We start from the raw sequence: 24,729 nt of genomic DNA on the forward strand, positions 1-24,729 counted from the left end.
CCCTCCTTTTGAAGCTTCCAGTCTGTTATTCGAACTCAATCAGCATGACAGAGTGATCTCCAGCCTTGTCCTCGTCAACACTCACACCTGTGTTAACGAGAGAATCACAGACATGATGTCAGCTGGTCCTTTTGTGGCAGGGCTGAAATGCAGTGGAAATGTTTTTTGGGGGATTCAGTTAATTTGCATGGCAAAGAGGGACTTTGCAATTAATTGCAATTCATCTGATCACTCTTCATTACATTCTGGAGTATATGCAAATTCCCATCATACAAACTGAGGCAGCAGACTGTGAAAATGTATATTTGTGTCATTCTCAAAACTTTTGACCATAACTGTACTACCAAGGCATCCCCTCTCACAGGTATGCTTTCACGTTTCATAATTAGAAGTGTGTGGGTGTAAAGGACATCGCGCTGCTTGCTTAAAGGCTCTACATGGTCAATCTGCTGTCTGCATTGGCCGTGCAGCATTTACGGACTTCTGCAGAAGTGAGGGCTTTCATACTTCTTGCGCTTCACATAGCGGCGCAGAGCTGTTGTGGTGGAAGTTGTCAAGCAAGTGAGTTTGTGTTTATAAAGGACCCTCATCTACAGTCAACCAATCTTGTTGATGTGGAGCTATACAACGCTATATGGAGCCCTCTGCATCCTTACAACATTTGGGAAGCGCATGGCGATGCGGCATCGTGCTCGATTTGTCCTTTGCAATACATTTGGGGTGGCAGGGTAGCCTAGTGGTTAGAGCGTTGGACTAGTAACTGGAAGGTTGCAAGTTCAAACCCCCAAGCTGACAAAGTACAAATCTGTTGTTCTGCCCCTGAACAGGCAGTTAACCCACTGTTCCTAGGCCATCATTGAAAATAAGAATTTGTTCTTAACTGACTTGCCTAGTAAAATAAAAAAGTGAATGTAGACATTATTAAATTAATTTCTATAGCTTCCAAAATCTATTTTACAAAGGTATTAGTAATCTAGTTTATATATATCATTGGGTGTTACCACACAGCACATCTAGAAGGGAGTGTATTTCATACTGAACACCTCCACATCACGATTTCAATGGTAGATTTGACCTGCTAGGGGCAAAAGGAGCTAGATTTACTACTAAACTACCAAAATATATCACTTTTGCAACAAAATGGCAAAAATGATGACCAGAATTGACGTCTTTCACTATAACTAAGTCTAAAACATCTGGTTTCATTAAAGTTACTCTTTAAAGGGAAGAGGTGTGTTTTGAAGCTACAAGCCAACCCCTCCCTGTGTTTCAAATGGTCATTCAGTACAGCACTGTTTCCGTGATCATTCCATTCCATTTTAGTCAGAGGAGGCTGTCAGGAAAATAACCTCAAACTCAATGTTAACAAAACAAAGGAGATGATCGTGGACTTCAGGAAACAGCAGAGGGAGCAGCCCCCTATCCACATCGATGGGACAGTAGTGGGGAAGGTGGAAAGTTTCAAGTTCCTCGGTGTACACATCACGGACAAACTGAAATGGTCCACCCACACAGACAGCGTGGTGAAGAAGGCGCAGCAGCGCCTCTTCAACCTCAGGAGGCTGAAGAAATTTGGCTTGTCACCAAAAGCACTCACAAACCTTTACAGATGCACAATTGAGAGCATCCTGTCGGGCTGTATCACCACCTGAACTGTAAGGCTCTCCAGAGGGTAGTGAGGTCTGCACAACGCATCACCGGGGGCAAACTACCTGCCCTCCAGGACACCTACACCACCCGATGTCACAGGAAGGCCAAAAAGATCATCAAGGACAACAACCACCCGAGCCACTGCCTGTTCACATCGCTACCATCCAGAAGGCGAGGTCAGTACAGGTGCATCAAAGCAGGGACCGAGAGACAAAACTGCTTCTATCTCAAGGTCATCAGACTGTTAAACAGCCATCACTAATATTGAGTGGCTGCTGCCAACATACTGACTCATCTCTAGCCACTTTAATAATGAAAAATGTATGTAATAAATGTATCACTAGCCACTTTAAACAATGCCACTTTATATAATGTTTACATACCCTACATTACTCATCTCATATGTATATACTGCACTCTATTCCATCTACTTCATCTTGCCTATGCCGTTCTGTACCATCACTCATTCATATATTTTTATGTCCATATTCTTATTCATTCCTTTACACTTGTGTGTATAAGGTAATTGTTGTGAAATTGTTAGATTACTTGTTCGATATTACTGCATGGTCGGAACTAGAAGCACAAGCATTTTGACAAACACTCGCATTAACATCTGCTAACCATGTGTATGTGACAAATAAAATGTGATTTGATGGTGGGTGGAGCTATAGGAGGGCGGGTCCATTGTAATGGCGGGAATGGTGTAACTGGAAAGGTATCAAACACATCAAACGTATGGAAACCACTCCGTTCTATCCTACCACCAGCCTCCTCGTGATTTTATGTACTGAACACAGCCCTGGTTCATGGAATGTCCTCTAGACACACTTACTATCTTCTCATTTGAAAATATGTCCTATAATATCTAAACAAGCATTATGTTAGGCACAAACCGTTCGACATGAAATCGGATTATTTCACATACAGACCACAAACTCGAGTGCCACGTTAATAGCAAAGATGTTTTATAACTAACCCAAGACAGACCAGAGCCTGTCGTTTTCAATGGGAGCAAATGAATCATAGCGGTCAGACCACGCAAGGAGGTGGGCAGAGCCAAGCGCAAGCTAGTGGGAACCTAATGGCATTTCTTTTGCATATTTTCGTTAAGGAACACCTACTCTGCAAAGTGCGCGTGTGCAATAACTCAATTTTGACCTTGCACTCCTAAACAACGCATTTTTAAAAAAAAACGTTGGCAAAGGGTAAAGCCTACAAAACGTAGTCCACTATCTTTGTTTCAGATTCTAGTTTTGGAAACAGAAAACTATCGAAATCAATTGTTTCATCGATAAGAAAATTAGCAGAATATTGGCCAAAGTCCATCTCGCTCCATCTTCTCCCACGACCGGACAGTGATATTCCTCTCATCACCATATTTGGTAAGGAGTGGAAACTCCAACCGGATGCTTCACATTTTTACATCTGGTGAAATATCTGGTTTATCATTCTAACTGTGTTTATAGTTTGCACTTCACTGCCTCCATGTGGACAACTAGGAGAATGCACAAAGAAAAGCAATAATTAGTTGTGTGGGAGCGCTCTCCCTCTTGATGCGCTCTGACATTACACGCACCTTCATTCACACCGCCACCACTAGCTCAACATGACAAGACGTGCAAGTTGGAATACTGGGTTACAATAACATAATTGCTTAATATCTTTCCTTAAGTTTTTTTTTTTTTACCCATGTACAAAAAAAAACTAACACTGACTAAAGTGGACAGCATATCCTTTATCCTTCTTTTTGCCTTTGTTACATTTTCCATTATAGTGTTCCGTTATGTAACCTTTTGCTATGGCATCTCTCACTCGGAGCGAGAAGGAGAGATGTCCCACAGCAGGGAACTGAAGGTTTTGGGTAAAGGACACTTGATTTAATATTACATTTTTTTTTAAATTATTCAGTATTTATCTTAAGTTGTTTAGATGGAACTGTGCAACCCACAGCCTAAGTATGTACTTATTATTTGATGACATTAGGTTGAAATGATATCATGGGACACAGAAAAAAAGGTGCTATCTAGAACCTAAAAGGTACTTCTGCTGTCACCATAGGATACACCTTTGCGGAACCTTTTTGGGTTCCAGGTAGAGTCATTTTGGATTTAATGTAGAACCTTTTCCACAGAGGATTCTACAAACATGAGTTGAAAAGGGGTGTTTTGGCTGTCCCCATATGGGAACCCTTTTATGGGTTCTACCTGGAAGCAAAAAGGGTTCCCATATGGGGACAGCCAAAACACCCCTTTTCAACTCATGTTTGTTTTCTTGCCTGCAGTTTATTAAGGTGGTATTTGTGTATATTTCACAGACAACAGATGCTCCTCAATGTAAATCAACCAGATTCTACTCTGAGACTCAGACTGTGAGCGGTACAGTATTGCAGGAGTACTGGAAATCAACAGACCGCCCCTCATGGAGCTCTGTGTCCGAGGACAGATGTCCTATCCAGGACATCTCTGGCGGGACCTTGCGTCGGCTCGAGAGGTCCTGTAAGGGCCAGTGGATTTGACACTGTTGGACCCACCGTGCTGGGAAGTTGGAGTGTTCGGGAAAACTCATGGAAAAGTTAATAAAAAATAATGTTAAACAGCTGCCTCTGATTGGGAACCAATTCAGGCCACCATAGACCTACATATACCTAGACATACTAAAATCCAATAGATATACAAAAACCCTAGACAGGACAAAAACACCTAGAAATACAAAAAACTAAACCAACCACCCTTGTCACACCTTGACCTAACCAAAATAATAAAGAAAACAAAGATAACTAAGGTCAGGGCGTGACAGTACCCCCCCCCCCCCTAGAAGGTGCGGACTCCCGGCCGCAAATCTAAACCTATATGGGAGGGTCTGGTTGGGCATCTAACCTTGGTGGCGGTTCTGGTTCTGGACGCCGCCCCCCTTCTTTACACTGAGTCCGCTCTTGTAGCACTGACCCATGGATCATCGTCGGATGTTCTGAACTGTGGCCCGTCGCTGGAGACCCCGGACTGTGGCCCATCGCTGGAGACCCCGGACTGTGGCCCGTCGTTGGAGACTCCTGACTGTGGCCCGTCGTTGGAGGCTCCGGACTGTGGCCCGTCGTTGGAGGCTCTGGACTGTGGCCCGTCGTTGGAGGTTTCCGGACTGTGGCCCGTCGTTGGAGGCTCCGGACTGTGGCCCGTCGTTAGAGGTTCCGGACTGTGGCCCGTCGTTGGAGGCTCTGGACTGTGGCCCGTCGTTGGAGGTTCCGGACTGTGGCCCGTCGTTGGAGGCTCCGGACTGTGGCCCGTCGTTGGAGGCTCTGGACTGTGGCCCGTCGTTGGAGGTTCCGGACTGTGGCCCGTCGTTGGAGGCTCCGGACTGGGTACTGTCGCCGGACGCTCTGGACTGGGTACTGTCACTGGACACTCTGGACTGCCGTGGCGCACTGTAGGCCTGGTGCATGGTGCCGGCCCTGGTGGTACCAGGCTGTGGACACGCACCTCAGGGCGAGTGCGGGGAGGAGGAACAGGGCGTACTGGACTGTGGAGCCGTACTGGAGGTCTGGAGTGTAGAGCTGACACAACCCGTCCTGGCTGGATGTTTATTTTTGCCCTGCAAATGCAGGGTGCTGGCACAGGACGCACTGGGTTGTGCAGACTCACCGGAGACACAGTATGCAGAGCCGGCACAGGATATCCTGGTCCAAAGAGGTATACTGGTGACCAGGAGCACTGAGCCGGCAGCCTCCTTCCTGGCTGAATGCCCATTCTAGCCCGGCCAATGCGAGGTAAGCACGAGGAGTAGGCTCAGGTCTCCGACCTGACTCATGCAATCTCCTCGTGTGACCCCCTCCCAATTTTTTATCTTGGGACTGCCGTTCCGCTTTCGCTGCATCTAACTCCTCCTTAGGACAGCGATACTCCCCCGGCTGTGTCCAGGGTCCTGCTCCATCTAATATCTCCTCCCAGGTCCATTTCCCCATTAAGCGCTGTTCCTCCTTTTCACGCTGTTTGGTCCTGGTTTGGTGGGTTATTCTGTCACGGTCGTCATAAGGAGGAGACCAAGGCGCAGCGTGATAAGCGTACATTCTATTTTTTAAACGAATGCAACACTGAACAAAACTATACAAAATAACAAAACGGACCGTGAAGCAATATGACTAGTGCAAACAGGCAACTAAACATAGAATAATAACCCACAAAACCAAAACGGCAACCTAAATAGGATCCCCGATTAGAGACAACGATAAACAGCTGCCTCTGATTGGGAACCAATTCAGTCCACCATAGACCTATATATACCTAGACTTATTAAACCCCATAGATATACAAAAACCCTAGACAGGACAAAAACACCTAGAAATACAAAAACTAAACCAACCACCCTTGTCACACCCTGACCTAACCAAAATAATAAAGAAAACAAAGATAACTAAGGTCAGGGCGTGACACAGGCCTGGGTCCCACCTCATCTCATCTCCTCCCATCTCATCTCATCACATCCCATCCCACCTGCAAATCAAATCACATTTTATTGGTCGCATACACATATTTAGATATTATTGCAGGTGTAGCAAAAATCTTGTGTTCCTAGTTCCAACAGTGCAGTAATATCTAGCAATACACAACTATACACTCTAATCTAAAAAGTAAAACTATGGAATTAAGAAATATTAGGACGAGCTATGTCGGAGAATAAATATATATGTATATTATGGGATGTATAGACATTATGTACAGTATATAAATATAATATGTAGTATATATGTAGGATATGTAGGTGTAACGACTCTCGTCGAAAGGAGTGGACCAAAGCACAGCGTGGAAAGTGTTCATGATTTTTATTTTCAAAAAACACTCGAACAAAATAACAAAATAGAAAACGAAAGCACACAGTTCTGTCAGGTACAGACACTAAACAAAAAACAAGATTCCACAAAACCCAAAAGGAAAATGACAACTTATATGTGATCCCCAATCAGAGACAAGGATAGACAGGTGCCTCTGATTGGGAACCACACACGGCCAAAAACAAAGAAATAGAAAGCAAAGACTTTCCCACCTGTGTCACACCCTGACCTAACCAAACATAAAGAATAAAAAGTATCTAAGGTCAGGGCGTGACAGTAGGACATAATTGTATATGTACAGCAATAGCTAAATGGTATAGGCCTTGACTAGAATACAGTATATACATATGAAGTGGGTAGAAAAGTATGTAAACATTATTAGTGACCAGTGTTCCATGACTATGTACATAGAGCAGCAGTCTCTAAGGTGCAGGGTAGAGTACCGGGTGGTAGCCGGCTAGTAACAGAGACTAATTTCAGGGCAGGATACTGGGAGGAGGCCGGCTAGTGGTGACTATTTAACAGTCTGATGGCCTTTAGCTAGAAGCTGGTTTTCAGTCTCTCGGTCCCAGCTTTGATGCACCTGTACGTACCTCCCCTCCTGGATGGCAGCGGGGTGAACAGTCTGTGGCTCAAGTGCCTAAGATGAATTTCTTCAGCCTCCTGAGGTTGAAGGCGTTAATGCGCCTTCTTCACCACACTGTCTGTGTCGGTGGACCATTTCAGATTGTCAGTAATGTATATACCGAAGAACTTGAAGCTTATCATTTTCTCCACTGCTGCCCCATTGATGTGGATGGGGGCGTGCTCCCTCTGCTGTTTCCTGAAGTCCATGATCAGCTCCCTCTGCTGTTTCCTGAAGTCCATGATCAGCTCCCTCTGCTGTTTCCTGAAGTCCATGATCAGCTCCCTCTGCTGTTTCCTGAAGTCCATGATCAGCTCCCTCTGCTGTTTCCTGAAGTCCATGATCAGCTCCCTCTGCTGTTTCCTGAAGTCCATGATCAGTTCCCTCTGCTGTTTCCTGAAGTCCATGATCAGCTCCCTCTGCTGTTTCCTGAAGTCCATGATCAGTTCCTTTGTTTTGTTGACATTGAGAAAGAGGTTAATTTTGCACTCAGCCCAGAGCAACGCAGGGAGAATCTCTCTCTCTCTCTCTCTCTCTCTCCCTCTCTCTCTCTCTCTCTCTCCCCCCCTCTCAGTAAATGGCTTCTTGAATGATTCAGCCCCCATAACTAGAACGCGACACAAGGTCAATAGAATAGAGTTAGAGACGACTCCTGTATCTGTTCTGCAGGGAAGGAGTTACAAAGCAATCCTCCTTCCGATAGCAGACTGATAGCAGACTGACTAGCTCCCATCACTGGCTTTTATTATGATTCATCATCATCAATGCTCAGATATTACATCATGCAGCCCTAAAGTGCTGCTTTGTGATATCAAGTAAATCACACTTGACAGCTTTTATAAGAGCGAGATAGAGAGAGAGGTTTTATAAGTTCAGTTCAGTTCATTTAGCATTATTATGTGGTTCATTGACTTCATGTAGTGATTCTGTGAGGTTCTGTTCCTTCCCATGTGCAGAGTCAGACCTCAGAGGGATCTTAGTGGGGTGGCTGTTGGGGTCTTAGCTAACTGAACATAAAACCTCCTAGAGCCTTTAAATCCACAGTGTTCCTGAGTTCATCTCTGGACCTGTGGAAATCAGTTAACATAGAATTCTTACTCAGGATATATAGGATGTAATGAATTCATAATAATTGATCATTAATTGAAGGTATGCAGTGCTTTTACAGATGCTCAAAGGCATTTTTCACACTTTACCTCATACAATTACACATAGAATCACGTCACCGAATTATAGGATCTCAATGCTTTATAGTACTGTTATGCAGGTGAGTGAGGACCCAAAAGCGGTTTAACAGAAACAGAGTATTTTAATGTCCAAACACAGGGAAGACATAAATCCTCTTCAGATGTATCGGTTGACAAAATAGACAACCCGCAGAGAGGGCGACAAATAAATCATAAAGTCCTCTGATCTTTACAGGAGAGTCCCCTTCTAGCAGCAGAGGAGAATAGCAGGGTTAGCGGCAACAGACTGCTGGTCTCTCCGGGTAGGCGCGGGTTGTAGAGGACAGAGGTACCTGATCACACGTAGCATCTGATGAAGAGGCAGATTACGACAGGACGGGACAAGGGTGAAGCAAACGAGAATCTGACAAAGACAGAAGCAGAAACAGAGAGAGAAATAGAGACCTAATCAGAGGGAAAAAAGGGAACAGGTGGGAAAGAGTAAACGAGGTAGTTAGAGGAGATGAGGAACAGCTGGGGGAAGGAAAGGGAGAGAAGGTAACCTAATACGACCAGCAGGGGGAAACGAAGTGAAGAGAAAGAACAGGAACAAGACATAACATGACAATACATGACAGTACCCGCCCACTCACCGAGCGCCTCCTGGCGCACTCGAGGAGGAAACCTGGCGGCAACGGAGGAAATCATCGATCAGCGAACGGTCCAGCACGTCCCGAGATGGAACCCAACTCTTTTCCTCAGGACCGTACCCCTCCCAATCCACTAGGTACTGATGACCACGGCCCCGAGGACGCATGTCCAAAATCTTACGGACCCTGTAGATAGGTGCGCCTCGACAAGGATGGGGGGAAGACGAACGGGGGCGCGAAGAAAGGGCTTAACACAGGAGACATGGAAGACCGGGTGGACGCGACGAAGATGTCGCGGAAGAAGAAGTCGCACTGCGACAGGATTAATACGGAACGGACCAATGAACCGCGGGGTCAACTTGCGAGAAGCTGTCTTAAGGGGAAGGTTTTGAGTGGAGAGCTATACTCTCTGACCGCGACAATATCTAGGACTCTTAGTCCTACGCTTATTAGCGGCTCTCACAGTCTGCGCCCTATAACGGCAAAGTGCAGACCTGACCCTCTTCAAGGTGCGCTAACAACGTTGGACAAAAGCCTGAGCAGAGGGGACGCTGCACTCGGCGAGCTGGGACGAGAACAGAGGAGGCTGGTACCCGAGGCTACTCTGAAAAGGAGATAGCCCGGTCGCAGACGAAGGAAACGAGTTGTGAGCGTATTCTGCCCAGGGGAGCTGTTCTGCCCAAGACGCAGGGTTACGAAAAGAAAGACTGCGTAAGATGCGACCAATAGTCTGATTGGCCCGTTCTGCTTGACCGTTAGACTGGGGGTGAAAACCGGAAGAGAGACTGACGGAAGCCCCAATCAAACGGCAAAACTTCCTCCAAAATTGAGACGTGAATTGCGGACCCCTGTCCGAAACGGCGTCTGACGGAAGGCCATGAATTCTGAAAACATTCTCAATGATGATTTGTGCCGTCTCTTTAGCAGAAGGAAGCTTAGCGAGGGGAATAAAATGAGCCGCCTTAGAGAACCTATCGACAACCGTTAGAATAACAGTCTTCCCCGCTGACGAAGGCAGTCCGGTAATAAAGTCTAAGGCGATGTGAGACCACGGTCGAGAGGGAATGGAAAGTGGTCTGAGACGGCCGGCAGGAGGGGAGTTACCGGACTTAGTCTGCGCGCAGTCCGAACAAGCAGCCACGAAATGACGTGTGTCACGCTCCTGAGTGGGCCACCAAAAACGCTGGCGAATAGAAGCAAGCGTACCCCGAACGCCGGGGTGGCCGGCTAACTTGGCAGAGTGAGCCCACTGAAGAACGGCCAGACGAGTAGGAACGGGAACGAAAAGAAGGTTCCTAGGACAAGCGCGCGACGGAGTGTGAGTGAGTGCTTGCTTTACCTGCCTCTCAATTCCCCAGACAGTCAACCCGACAACACGCCCCTCAGGAGAATCCCTCGGGGTCGGTGGAGGCTACTGAAGAACTGAAGAGACGGGATAAAGCATCAGGCTTGGTGTTCTTAGAGCCCGGACGATAAGAAATAACGAACTCGAAACGAGCGAAAAACAGCGCCCAACGAGCCTGACGCGCATTAAGTCGTTTGGCAGAACGGATGTACTCAAGGTTCCTATGGTCAGTCCAAACGACAAAAGGAACGGTCGCCCCCTCCAACCACTGTCGCCATTCGCCTAGGGCTAAGCGGATGGCGAGCAGTTCGCGGTTTCCCACATCATAGTTACGTTCCGACGGCGACAGGCGATGAGAAAAATACGCGCAAGGGTGGACCTTGTCGTCAGAATGGGAGCGCTGGGAAAGAATGGCTCCCATGCCCACCTCTGACGCGTCAACCTCGACAACGAACTGTCTAGAGACGTCAGGTGTAACAAGGATAGGTGCGGATGTAAAACGCTTCTTGAGGAGATCAAAAGCTCCCTGGGCAGAAACGGACCACTTAAAGCACGTCTTGACAGAAGTAAGGGCTGTGAGAGGAGCTGCCACCTGACCGAAATTACGGATGAAACGACGATAGAAATTCGCGAAGCCGAGAAAGCGCTGCAGCTCGACACGTGACTTAGGGACGGGCCAATCGCTGACAGCTTGGACCTTAGCGGGATCCATCTTAATGCCTTCAGCGGAAATAACAGAACCGAGAAATGTGACGGAGGAGGCATGAAAAGAGCACTTCTCAGCCTTCACATAAAGACAATTCTCTAAAAGGCGCTGGAGGACACGTCGAACGTGCTGAACATGAATCTGGAGTGACGGTGAAAAAATCAGGATATCGTCAAGGTAAACGAAAACAAAGATGTTCAGCATGTCTCTCAGTACATCATTCACTAATGCCTGAAAGACAGCTGGAGCGTTAGCGAGGCCGAACGGCAGAACCCGGTATTCAAAGTGCCCTAACGGAGTGTTAAACGCCGTTTTCCACTCGTCCCCCTCCCTGATGCGCACGAGATGGTAAGCGTTACGAAGGTCCAACTTAGTGAAAAACCTGGCTCCCTGCAGGATCTCGAAGGCTGAAGACATAAGGGGAAGCGGATAACGATTCTTAACCGTTATGTCATTCAACCCTCGATAATCCACGCAGGGGCGCAGGGTCCCGTCCTTTTTCTTAACAAAAAAAACCCCCGCTCCGGCGGGAGAGGAGGAAGGGACTACGGTACCGGCGTCGAGAGCTACAGACAAATAATCTTCGACCCGGAAGGAGATCAATACTACAATCATACGACCGGTGCGGAGGAAGGGAGGTGGCCCTGGACCGACTGAACACCGTGCGCAGATCGTGATATTCCTCCGGCACCCCTGTCAAATCACCAGGCTCCTCCTGTGAAGAAGAGACAGAGGAAACAGGAGGGATAGCAGACATTAAACACTTCACATGACAAGAGACGTTCCAGGAGAGGATAGAATTACTAGACCAATTAATAGAAGGATTATGACACACTAGCCAGGGATGGCCCAAAACAACAGGTGTAAAAGGTGAACGAAAAATTAAAAAAGAAATGGTTTCGCTATGATTACCAGAGACAGTGAGGTTTAAAGGTAGCGTTTCACGCTGAATCCTGGGGAGAGGACTACCATCCAAGGCGAACAAGGCCGTGGGCTCCCTAACTGTCTGAGAGGAATGTCATGTTCCCGAGCCCAGGCTTCGTCCATAAAACAGCCCTCCGCCCCAGAGTCTATCAAGGCACTGCAGGAAGCTGCCGAACCGGTCCAGCGTAGATGGACCGACAAGGTAGTACAGGATCTTGAAGGAGAGACCTGAGTAGTAGCGCTCACCAGTAGCCCTCCGCTTACTGATGAGCTCTGGCTTTTACTGGACATGAAATGACAAAATGACCAGCGGAACCGCAATAGAGACAGAGGCGGTTGGTGATTCTCCGTTCCCTCTCCTTAGTCGAGATGCGAATACCCCCCAGCTGCATAGGCTCAGCACCTGAGCCAGTGGAGGAAGATGGTAGTGATGCGGAGAGGGGGGCAACGGATAACGCAAGCTCCCTTCCACGAGCTCGGTGACGAAGATCAACCCGTCGTTCTATGCGAATAGCGAGTTCAATCAAGGAATCCACGCTGGAAGGAACCTCCCGGGAGAGAATCTCATCCTTTACCTCCGCGCGGAGACCCTCCAGAAAACGAGCGAGCAAAGCCGGCTCGTTCCAGTCACTGGAGGCAGCAAGAGTGCGAAACTCTATAGAGTAATCAGTTATGGATCGATTACCTTGACATAGGGAAGACAGGGCCCTGGAAGCTTCTTCCCCAAAAACAGAACGATCAAAAACCCTCCTTAAAGTTCTGATACTGGTTAGTACACTCAGCCCTCGCCTCCCAGATTGCCGTGCCCCACTCACGAGCCCGTCCAGTAAGGAGAGATATGACGTAGGCGATACGAGCTGTGCCCCTGGAGTACGTGTTGGGCTGGAGAGAAAACACAATATCACACTGGGTGAGGAACGAGCGGCATTCAGTGGGCTCCCCAGAGTAACACGGCGGGTTATTAATTCTGGGCTCCGGAGACTCGGAAGCCCTGGAAGTAGCCGGTGGATCGAGGCGGAGATGGTGAATATGTTTCGAGAGGTCGGAGACTTGGGCGGCCAGGGTCTCAACGGCATGTCGAGCAGCAGACAATTCCTGCTCGTGTCTGCCTAGCATCGCTCCCTGGATCTCGACGGCTGAGTGGAGAGGATCCGAAGTCGCTGGGTCCATTCTTGGTCAGATTCTTCTGTTATGCAGGTGAGTGGGGACCCAAAAGCGGTTTAACAGAAACAGAGTATTTTAATGTCCAAACACAGGGAAGACATAAATCCTCTTCAGATGTATCGGTTGACAAAATAGACAACCCGCAGAGAGGGCGACAAATAAATCATAAAGTCCTCTGATCTTTACAGGAGAGTCCCCTTCTAGCAGCAGAGGAGAATAGCAGGGTTAGCGGCAACAGACTGCTGGTCTCTCCGGGTAGGCGCGGGTTGTAGAGGACAGAGGTACCTGATCACACGTAGCATCTGATGAAGAGGCAGATTACGACAGGACGGGACAAGGGTGAAGCAAACGAGAATCTGACAAAGACAGAAGCAGAAACAGAGAGAGAAATAGAGACCTAATCAGAGGGAAAAAAGGGAACAGGTGGGAGAGAGTAAACGAGGTAGTTAGAGGAGATGAGGAACAGCTGGGGGAAGGAAAGGGAGAGAAGGTAACCTAATACGACCAGCAGGGGGAAACGAAGTGAAGAGAAAGAACAGGAACAAGACATAACATGACAATACATGACAAGTACATAAACATCCACCACCAATGTGTAGTTTATTAACTGTTAATACAGGTTTTGCTTGACATACTTCTCTTTTAACCAAGTTAATATAAAAGAGACGCCGTCTCGTGAACAGCAGGGGTCCAGCACTGTAGAAATATGCTGCCTACCTATTTCATACTATTCACCAGAGTAACGTTAGAAATCTCTCCTCGGATGCCTAGCCGTGCTAAATCTCTTTTCCGTTTAGCTTAACCTCTTCTTACACCTATTTCAAAGGGAACATATAAATAGCAGTGGATAGAAGCGAATAGAATCAGGAAAGCTGGGAGACTGGCAGGGTTTAACGCAACTGACGTGTCTGTCATTTCCAACCTGCTTTAATAGGGATCCTGCCTGTGACCCATATCAACAGCTACTTTGACTATTCTACAATCCTATCTGATGCTTTAGGTGTTATTGTCTAGGATTTAGTTTAATAATGCATGGATTTTTATGCCGTTTTGGTTCTATGGGTTTTCTCGTTTGAAGAATGCGTTTTAGCTGGTGTTTTTCCCATATGGAATATTTCAATCAGCAGTTGAAACCATAACAAAGCGTCCTCCCCAACACTGTTTCAGCACAACGTTGAGGGATGGGGCTGGATGCAAGGACTGACCACCCATGATATAAAATGGTTGTTTTAACCATGTTTTTAGGCTATTCAGTGTTTGTTTATGTTTACTTTGTTTACAAACATTGGAGTTAAACAAGCTTATATTTTGGGTCCTGATGGGGTATGACAGTTGAACTAAGCTCATGAGACATTTATAAGTTACAGTATAATCTTCAAGAATCAATGGGTACATATCATGAATTTACAAAAGTCCAAAAATGGATGGAACAACTGCTGCTTGCCTCTTTAAGTACTCTTAGTTTTTACTAAAGCAACCTATTTAGAAAATAGTCTCAACATAGTTACCTGTAGCTCTTGACTTATTCAAGTCTTGACTTATTCAAGTTGGCTAATGGAGTCTCAAGGTATCACTTCACATGACGGAGAGAAACTTCATGCTGTAGATCTCATTTCCCTCCTCTGGCCAACATCAATTCATCCCAGCTCCCAATAGTCCCCCTGAAAAATCATTGAAATCTCTCCCTACAGGTCAAAGTGGTGCTGCGAGTTTGCACCTCTCCTCCTCTGTGCTTCATCCATCTATTGCCTATGAGTGGTGGCATTGGAGGATCTTCATATGTTTTTGCAGAAGAGATCTTAGTCGCGCAATTTTACATCTAACTACATAGATGTTTAGTGCAGTATTTTTCAGTGAAAAAAATGTGCATGAAAACGAGTCATCGCTCATTCAATGACAACAAAGAATTTATTGAAGAATCCCTACTGTCGACCAATCACAGACGACGGGGCTGTCACGCCCTGGTCTAAGTATTTTGTGTTTTTCTTCATGTATTGGGTTAGGCCAGGGTGTGGCATGGGGTTTTTGTATTGTGGTGTGTTTTGTCTTGGGGTTTTGGTGTGTATGTATTGGGATTGTAGCTAGTGGGGTTATCTAGCAAAGTCTATGGCTGTCTGGAGTGGTTCTCAATCAGAGGCAGGTGTTTATCGTTGTCTCTGATTGGGAACCATATTTAGGCAGCCATATTGTTTGAGTTTGTGGTGGGTGATTGTCCTTAGTGTCTTTGTTCCTGTCGCTGTGTTAGGTGACAAGTATAGGCTGTTTCGGTTTTCGTTACGTTTTGTATTGTTTTTGTAAAGTTCGTGTTTCATTATTATTGATTAAACATGGATCGCAATCTGCGTTTTGGTCCGACTCTCCTTCACCACACCTAGAAAACCGTTACAGGGGCGTAGACTTCGGCTCCGAACTTTGGCTTGCCTCCAGAAATAAATGTGTCCCCCCAAACAGCCGAAAAACCCTCAGCAAAGTCCAAAACGAACAAACGTCACAAAATGTTGTCATAGTATTTGCACAAACTCTACTGAACTGGGAAGCATGTGGACACCTTTAACCTCATTCAATTAGAGTGAGCTTCCAATTCAAGCCAACCCCATGGCATTTTCGAATAAATAGGGGGTTACCGGCTGAACATGGCATGTTCGAATTAGAGATTCCGTCTGATCTGAATTCACGCAGCTGCGGCCTTGGAGTAATTCATGTAAATGCTGGAAGTTTGATTTCAAAAATGTATTTTATTGTAAATCTGGCGGGCATTCTGGTTATAACTGAATCTTGGTTATTAAAGAAGTCTATACTGGACTCTGATTTGTCTCTGACTGGATATAATGTTTTTAGAGAACAACTTGACTGTTTCTGTATCCATCACCACCCCTGTCACTAAGCAATTTGAATGTCTAGTCCTAAATGTGGGCCTGGGTAATAATGCCCATTTGACAGTAATGGTAATTTATTGCCCTTCCTCTGTCTCCTTATGTGCTCTTAACAAATTGTCTGACCTGCGGTCCAACTATGCTAAATCCAATTTAAAAAACCCTGAAAAACCTACTCTCTTACATATTATTCTAACAAATACCCCTCAAAAGTTTACAGCAAATGTGATATTCGCCATTGAGTTCAGTGACCATTGTCCAGTTGCCTGCATAAGAGATGTTAAGATACCTAAATCTCGCTTATGCATTATTATAAAAAGATGTTTTAGGAATTTTTGTGAGCAACATTTTTTGTCTGAGCTGAGGCTGAGTGACTGTTGGGTTGTGTTAACTATCACTTACTCGGATCAGGCTCTTAATTGTTTTATTTCCCTGTTTAACTCTGTTGCAGATGAACATGCACCGCACAAAATACTAAGGGTGAAAGACAGATCTAATCCTTGGTTCACGCATGAGTTGTCTGTGAAATGACAGGAAAGACATGTAGCTTGGACTGACTGAGGAAGTTTACATGCACACTAATCATTTTATATTATCCTGATTATGGCAGAAGGCCAAGTATGGTATTAGTCATGTAAACCCCTTACTCTGTTTATCTTAATCGGCTTTAGGCCTTACTTGAAGTAAGCATACGCCGATTAAAACACCTGGTTTTCTGAGCAATCTTTCTAAATATTATGACGTGTAAACAGCTTAATCAGCGTTCCAGTGGTGTATTTGATCTGCACATGTACCAGCACCGGGTAGCGCAAGATTCCCTCTTATCCATGAGAGAAGTGAGTTCAGAAAAACTGAAAGTATGCACTTTTCACATACACTCTTTATATGTCAAAACTCAGAATCAAATAGCATAGTCACTGTGGTATAACATTTATTTTGATTGCCAATTTCCTGCATTTATAAAAAGTCCCATCAGTAGCCGGATGTGTCCATGTAAACAGAATAATTAAGGAAACTGTTCTTCCTGCAAAGCATATAAACATTTGAAACAAACTATTATATCCACAATAATCACATTATTACGTGCATGTAACCATGCTCACTGATTCCACATCTTATTGGTCCTTCAGACATTTTAGAAATATATGTCTATCTCTGGTTACAAAAGCAAAATCAACATATTTCTTGAATTGTGTCAGATAGTGGTGGTAATCCAGCTAACTTTTGGAAAGTGGTCAAATCTTTGGAGCAAAACTCCACCCCCCTTTTGCCCCAGCAGGTTTTAACAGCCTCTTGTCCCATACTAGACAAAATGGACATTTGTGGGGCTTTTAATGACCATTTTGCTTCAGCTGGCCACCTGTTTGTAAGGATAGTCTAATTAATCTCATTTAGGGTGTTAACCTAGTAGCTGAGGACTGTAACTGTTTTTCATAAATGTTGTGTTTTGTATTGATTTCTGTTTTGTTTTACATTGTATTGGTTGTTGTACTGTTGTGATCAGGGTACCACTGGGAATGAGACCATGGTCTCAGTGGGTTTTGACTGAATAAATAAAGAAGAAGAATACAAAAAAAAAAATACTCAGAAAGGGTTCCTTGTGGGCATCAGGGAAGAACCCTTTGTGATTTAAGTGCCGTCTTTTTTCAGAGTGTAATGGAGGAGGATACGTGTCTGATAATAAGTGTCAGTGATATACAATGTTAAAGTGCTGTTCGTAAATCCAATCTGTTAATATTAATACATTTTCTTCTTAAAATCAGGGAAATATGTTCTGTAAATACTGCCATTTCAGAGGACTGTATTTTGATTGTTTTGTGTAAGGACAATTGACACTGCTTAGTTAAAACCTTAATTTGGGGGAATTCTGTCCTGTCCATCCCCTCTGTCTTCCAATTTAACCCTACAGTGGAGACATAACATGATGCTGGATGGCAGTGCAGTTGAGGGTCTCTAGGTACTGTAAATACTGCTAGTTCCAATGAGCCTGTTGTGGTTTGTGTAATTAGATCACGTTCGTCTTAAGAAGCTTGGCATTAAGCCCCTCCCCCCACAAGCTGTTTCCCAAGATGCCCTCACTCGCTTTCTCTCTCTCTCAAGCACACACATGCGTGCCACACACACACACACACACACACACACACACACACACACACACACACACACACACACACACACACACACACACACACACACACACACACACACACACACACACACAGAACGAGAACCCAAACTGATTGTGATGTGTGCCTTATTGCTGTATTTAACAGATAAGTCCCACACCATGATGGGTAGTGATAGCAGTAGCCAGAGTCTAGGGGTCATCCCGTGTGCCATCTCCTGGTTCTACAGTCACATGGAGAGGAGGAGGGGGAGGACTGGGACCAGCCTGGCTGTGTCTGTCTCTGCTATTGATGTCTGTGGGGAGGACGAGGTCCTCAGGGACTTACTGTCAGGCAACCTCGGACAGCCCACCAGCAGACCTATATCTCTATGAGGACCCCATCTATGGAATGCAGGTAAATTATGATCGATGGTGTTATTGTTGTGGACGGTTCAGATCAGATAGAAATTTGAAACGCTTATAGAACAGACTTGAATCTTTGTTACGCTAAACATGGAATCGTCAGTTCTGCATTTTATTTTTTTCATTCGTGTGCATAAGTACATTTTCTTAATGAAGCCCCAGGTCTTACGAACACAGAAAAACATGTGACTTTGGCATTGTCACATTGAACAACATTTAATATTACAATTTTTGCTGTGCAGGTCCGGAGTGCTAGAGTCCCTCTATCCCCCTCTCTCCCTCTCTACATACAGGGCCTTCAGAAAGTATTCAGACCCCTTTACTTATTCCACATGTTGTGAAAACATGTTTTTAGGAGTATTTGCAAATGTATAAAAAATGAAATGCAGAAATATCACACCCCTGAGTCAATACATGTTAGAATCACCTTTGTCAGCGATTACAGCTGCAAGTCTTTCTGGATAAGTCTCTAAGAGCTTTGCACACCTATATTGTAAGTATTATGCATATTAGAATTGTTTTAATTCTTCAAGCTATGTCAAGTTAGTTGTTAATCATTGCTAGACAGCCACTTTCAAATCTTGCCATAGAATATCAAGCTGATTAAGGTGTTTTAGGTTGTGTTTTAGGTTGTCCTAATGAAATATTAATTTGTCTACTAGTGTCTGTTGGAAAACAGACTGAACCAGGTTTTCTCTAAGATTTTGCCTGTGCTTGGCTCTGTTCCCTAGTCCTTGCCGATGACAAGCATAGCCATAACATGATGCAGCCACCACCAGGGTTGTGTTGGATTTGCCCCAAACATAACAGTTGCCAGTTGAGGACTTGTGAGGCATCTGTTTCTCAAACTAGACACTCTAATGTACTTGTCCTCTTGTTCTGTTGTGCACCGGGGCCTCCCATTCCTCTTTATATTCTTTTTAGAGCCAGTTTGCACTGTCTGTGAAGGGAGTAGTACACAGCGTTGTACGAGCTCTTCAGTTTCTTGGCAATTTCTCACATAAAATAGCCTTAATTTCTCAGAACAAGAATAGACTGACAAGTTTCAGAAGAAAGTTTCTGGCCATTTTGAGCCTGTAATCATACCCACAAATGCTGATGCTCCAGATACTCAGCTAGTCTAAAGGACAGTTTTATTGCTTCTTTAATCAGAACAACAGTTTTCAGCTCTGCTAACATAATTGTGAAAGGGTTTTCTAATCAAATCAAATCAAATCAAATGTATTTATATAGCCCTTCGTACATCAGCTGATATCTCAAAGTGCTGTACAGAAACCCAGCCTAAAACCCCAAACAGCAAGCAATGCAGGTGTAAAAGCACCTGATCAATTAGCCTATTTAAAATAAACTTGGATCAGCTAACACATTGTGCCATTGGAACACAGCAGTGATGGTTGCTGATAACAGGCCTCTGTACGCCTATGTAGATATTCCATAAAAAATCTGCCATTTCCAGCTACAATAGTCATTTACAACATTAACAATGTCTACACTGTATTTCTGATCAGTTTGATGTTATTTTAAGGACAAAAAAATTGCTTTTCTTTCAAAAACAAGGACATTTCTAAGTGACCCCAAACTTTTGAACAGCAGTGTATATAATTTTAAATCTAAATAATTAAATAAAACATGTTGTCTTCCTTCCTTGCAGCTCAAGCACCTCAGTGTAGTTTCTGCCCCCAACGCTGAGAAAGCTGCTTTTCTCCTGGATGAAGCCATCGCATCACGCCACCGTGCCAACGGCCCGACAAGCAGAACTTGCAGTGACATCACCTCACCATGGTCCTCCTGCAGCGGCTCCCATATGTTCTTTACTTTGCACGTCCAACAGCAGCTCTCAGAGGGCGGTGCCAAAGGTTTCTGTTCCACTGGATGTCATAAGGTGAAAGCACCAATTTGTAAGTCGCTCTGGATAAGAGCGTCTGCTAAATGACTTAAATGTAAATGTAATGTAAATGTTTCAATTTCTGTACATTGTAGATATAATAACTCCTGCACAAACTATGGTTGCACCCTACTCCATTTGGGTTCCATTTGGGATGCAACCCATTAATAACTTTGCATGTTGCTTCATGTGAAGCGTAGGAGTTTTTACTCACCAATGTAACAACACAGTGTGGTCAAAGACTTAGTAAATTAGTTGCAGTCACGATCTGGTTACCTATAAGTACAAACATAGTTATGTTTTTGGGTTATTAAATATTTATTAACTTATTTCCAGATATCTTCTAAACTTCTCAACGCCATATGGAGGATCTACTCTGTGCTACCAAATTCGTATGCTAGCTCAGTAGCTAGTTCAAGCTGGCTAACGTTAGCCACTAGCCATGCTAGTATGTAATTACATTCCAGACTAAGTGTTGGAGGTTGTGAGGTATAATCCACCAATCATGAGGAAGTGTGATGTAAACAAGGAGCAGATGGAGACTTTGTGGATGTGTTATCTAGTTAAAATGGCGTCGAAGAGAAATGGCTGACGTTTTACATGCCATAACCAATTGTTATATTTTATTGCGTTGTTTGTAATTTATTTTGTACATAATGTTGCTGTTACCGTCTCCTATGACCGAAAATAACTTCTGGACATCAGAACTGGGATGACTCACCATGAACTGGAAGAAGCTTTTTTCTTTAACGAGTCCGACAAGAAATATATAGTGCTCTCCCATGAACAGGCCCAAATCCCTGTAATTTGTGTGAAGAAAAGACGGAGGAAAAGAGGACGCAGATCGGGCTGCCTTTTGAGAATCCGTAGGCAAGCGAGTAAACTCCCACTGCCATCAATTCTACTTGCTAACATGAAATCATTGGAAAAGAAAATTGATGACCTATGATTATCCTACCAACGGGAGATTAAGAACTGTAATATCTTATGTTTCACAGAGTCATGGCTGAACGACGACACGGATAATATAGAGCTGGAGGGATTTTCAATGCACCGGAAGAACAGAGAAGCTACGTCTGGTAAGACGAGGGGTGGGGGTGTGTGTAATTTTGTCAGGAACAACTGGTGCAAGATGAGTTTCGAGGTATTGCTCGCCTGAGGTAGAGTACCTTATGATAAGGTGTAGACCACACTATCTAACAAGAGAGTTCTCATCTATGTTATTCGTAGCCGTCTATTTACCACCACAGACCGATGCTTGCATTAAGACCGCACTCAACCAACTCTACAAGGCCATAAGCAAACAAGAAAATGCTCACCCAGAAGCGGCTCTCCTAGTGGCCGGGGACTTTAATGCAGTCAAACTTAAATCAGTTTAACCAAATGTTTACCAGCATCTCACATGTGCAACCAGAGAAAAAACAGAGATGCATACTTTCCCCCTCCCTCCACTCAGCAAATCTGACCCTAGTTATATCCTCCTGATTCCTGCTTACAAGAAAAAACTAAAGCAGGAAGTACCGGTGACTCTCTCAATACGGAGGTGGTCAGATGACGCGGATGCTATGCTACAGGACTGTTTTGCTAGCACAGACTGGAATATGTTCTGGGATTCATCCAATGGCATTGAGGCGTATACCACCTCAGTCATCGGCTTCATCAATAAGTGCATCGACGACGTCGTCCCCACAGTGACCGTACGTACATATCCCAATCAGAATCCATGAGTTACAGGCAAAATCCATAACGAGCTACATGCTAGAGCTGCCGCTTTCAAGAAGCAGAACACTAATCCGGACGCCTACAAGAAATCCCGCTATGCCCTCAGGTGAACCATCAAACAAACTTAGCATCAATACAGGATTAAGATTGAATCCCACTACACCGGCTCTGACTCTCATAGGATGTGGCAGGGCTTGAAAACTATCACCGACTACAAAGGCAAACCCAGACGCGAGCTGCCCAATGACACAAGCCTACTAGACGAGCTAAATGCCTTTCATGCTTTCTTCGAGGCAAGCAACACTGAGGAATTCATGAGAGCACCAGTTGTTCTGGATGACTGTGTGACAATGCTCTCTGTAGCAGATGTGAGCAAAACCTTTTAAACAGGTCAACATTCACAAAGCCGCTGGGCCAGATGGATTACCAGGATGTGTACTCAAAGCATGTGTGGACCAACTGGCAAGTGTCTTCACAGAAATTTTCAACCTCTCCCTGACAGAGTCTGTAATAACTACATGTTTCAAGCAGACCGCCATAGTCCCTGTGCCCAAGGAAGCGAAGGTAACCTGCCTAAATGATTACCGCCCCGTAGCACTTACGTCGGTAGCCATGAAGTGCTTTGAAAGGCTGGTCATGGCTCACATCAACAGCATCCTTCTGGATACACTAGACACACTCCTATTTGCATACTGTCCCAACAGATCCACAGATGACACATTCCCAATCGTACTCCACACTGCCCTTTCACATCTGGACAAAGGGAACACCTATATGAGAATGCTGTTCATTGACTACAGCTCAGCGTTCAAAACCATAGCGCCCACAAAGCTCATCACTAAGCTAAGGACCCTGGGACTAAACATCTCCCTCTGCAACTGGATCCTGGACTTCCTGACGGGCCGCCCCCAGGTGGTAAGGGTAGGCAACAACACGTCTGCCATGCTGATCCTCAACACCGGGGCCCCTCAGTTTGGCATGGCCAAACACGACTCCAACACCATCATCAAGTTTGCTGACGACAATGATAAGAACCTCTCCTTTAATGTGAGCAAGACAAAAGAGCTTATCGTGGACTACAGGAAAAGGTGGGACGAACAAGCCCCCATTAACATGAACGAGGCTGTAGTGGAGCAGGTTGAAAGTTTCAAGTTCCTTGGTGTCTACATCACCAACGATCTATCATGGTCCAAACACACCAATACTGTCATGAAGAGGGCACAACAAAACATTTCCCCCTCAGGAGACTGAAAAGATTTGTCATGGGTCCCCAGATCCTCAAAAAGTTCTACAGCTGCACCATCGAGAGCATCCTGACCGGTTGCATTACCGCCTGGTGTGGCATCTGCTCAGCATCTGACCGTAAGGCGCTACAGAGGGTAGTGCGTACGGCCCAGTACATCACTGGGGCCAAGCTTCCTGCCACCCAGAACCTATATAATAGGCGGTGTCAGAGGAAAATTGTCAGAGACTCCAGTCATCCAAATCATTGAATGTTTTCTCTGCTACAGCATGGCAAGCGCTACTGGAGCGCCAAGGACCAAAAGGCTCCTTAACAGCTTCTACCCCCAAGCCATAAGACTGCTGAACAATTACATCCACTGGATGTGTACCAAACTCACTAAAAGTGGCAGTAATAAAGCCTCTCTTGAAAAAGCCAAACCTTGACCCAGAAAATATAAAAAACTATCGGCCTATATCGAATCTTCCATTCCACTCAAAAATTTTAGAGAAGGCTGTTGCGCAGCAACTCACTGCCTTCCTGAAGACAAACAATGTATACGAAATGCTTCAGTCTGGTTTTAGACCCCATCATAGCACTGAGACGGCACTTGTGAAGGTGGTAAATTACATTTTAATGGCATCGGACCGAGGCTCTGCATCTGTCCTCGTGCTCCTAGACCTTAGTGCTGCTTTTGATACCATCGATCACCACATTCTTTTGGAGAGATTGGAAACCCAAATTGGTCTACACGGACATGTTCTGGCCTGGTTTAGATCTTATCTGTCAGAAAGATATCAGTTTGTCTCTGTGAATGGTTTGTCCTCTGACAAATCAACTGTAAATTTCGGTGTTCCTCAAGGTTCTGTTTTAGGACCACTATTGTTTTCACTATATATTTTACCTCTTGGGGATGTTATTCGAAAACATAATGTAAACTTTCACTGCTATGCGGATGACACACATCTGTACATTTCAATGAAACATGGTGAAGCCCCAAAATTGCCCTCGCTAGAAGCATGTGTTTCAGACATAAGGAAGTGGATGGCTGCAAACTTTCTACTATTAAACTCGGACAAAACAGAGATGCTTGTTCTAGGTCCCAAGAAACAAAGAGATCTTCTGTTGAATCTGACAATTAATCTTAATGGTTGTACAGTCGTCTCAAATAAAACTGAAGGACCTCGGCGTTACTCTGGACCCTGATCTCTCTTTTGAAGAACATATCAAGACCATTTCGAGGACAGCTTTTTTCCATCTACGTAACATTGCAAAAATCAGAAACTTTCTGTCCAAAAATGATGCAGAAAAATTAATCCATGCTTTTGTCACTTCTAGGTTAGACTACTGCAATGCTCTATTTTCCGGCTACCCGGATAAAGCACTAAATAAACTTCAGTTAGTGCTAAATACGGCTGCTAGAATCCTGACTAGAACCCAAA

General features: G+C 44.9%; 1 pseudogene; it reads left to right on the forward strand.

The window, feature by feature from the left end:
* The first annotated feature begins 5,086 nt into the window (after positions 1-5,086).
* Positions 5,087-24,729, forward strand: part of LOC135574760 (kinesin-like protein KIF26B) — a 32,001-nt pseudogene continuing 12,358 nt past the window's right edge.

Source organism: Oncorhynchus nerka, linkage group LG13 (genome assembly GCF_034236695.1).
Source record: "Oncorhynchus nerka isolate Pitt River linkage group LG13, Oner_Uvic_2.0, whole genome shotgun sequence".
NCBI lineage: Eukaryota > Metazoa > Chordata > Actinopteri > Salmoniformes > Salmonidae > Oncorhynchus > Oncorhynchus nerka.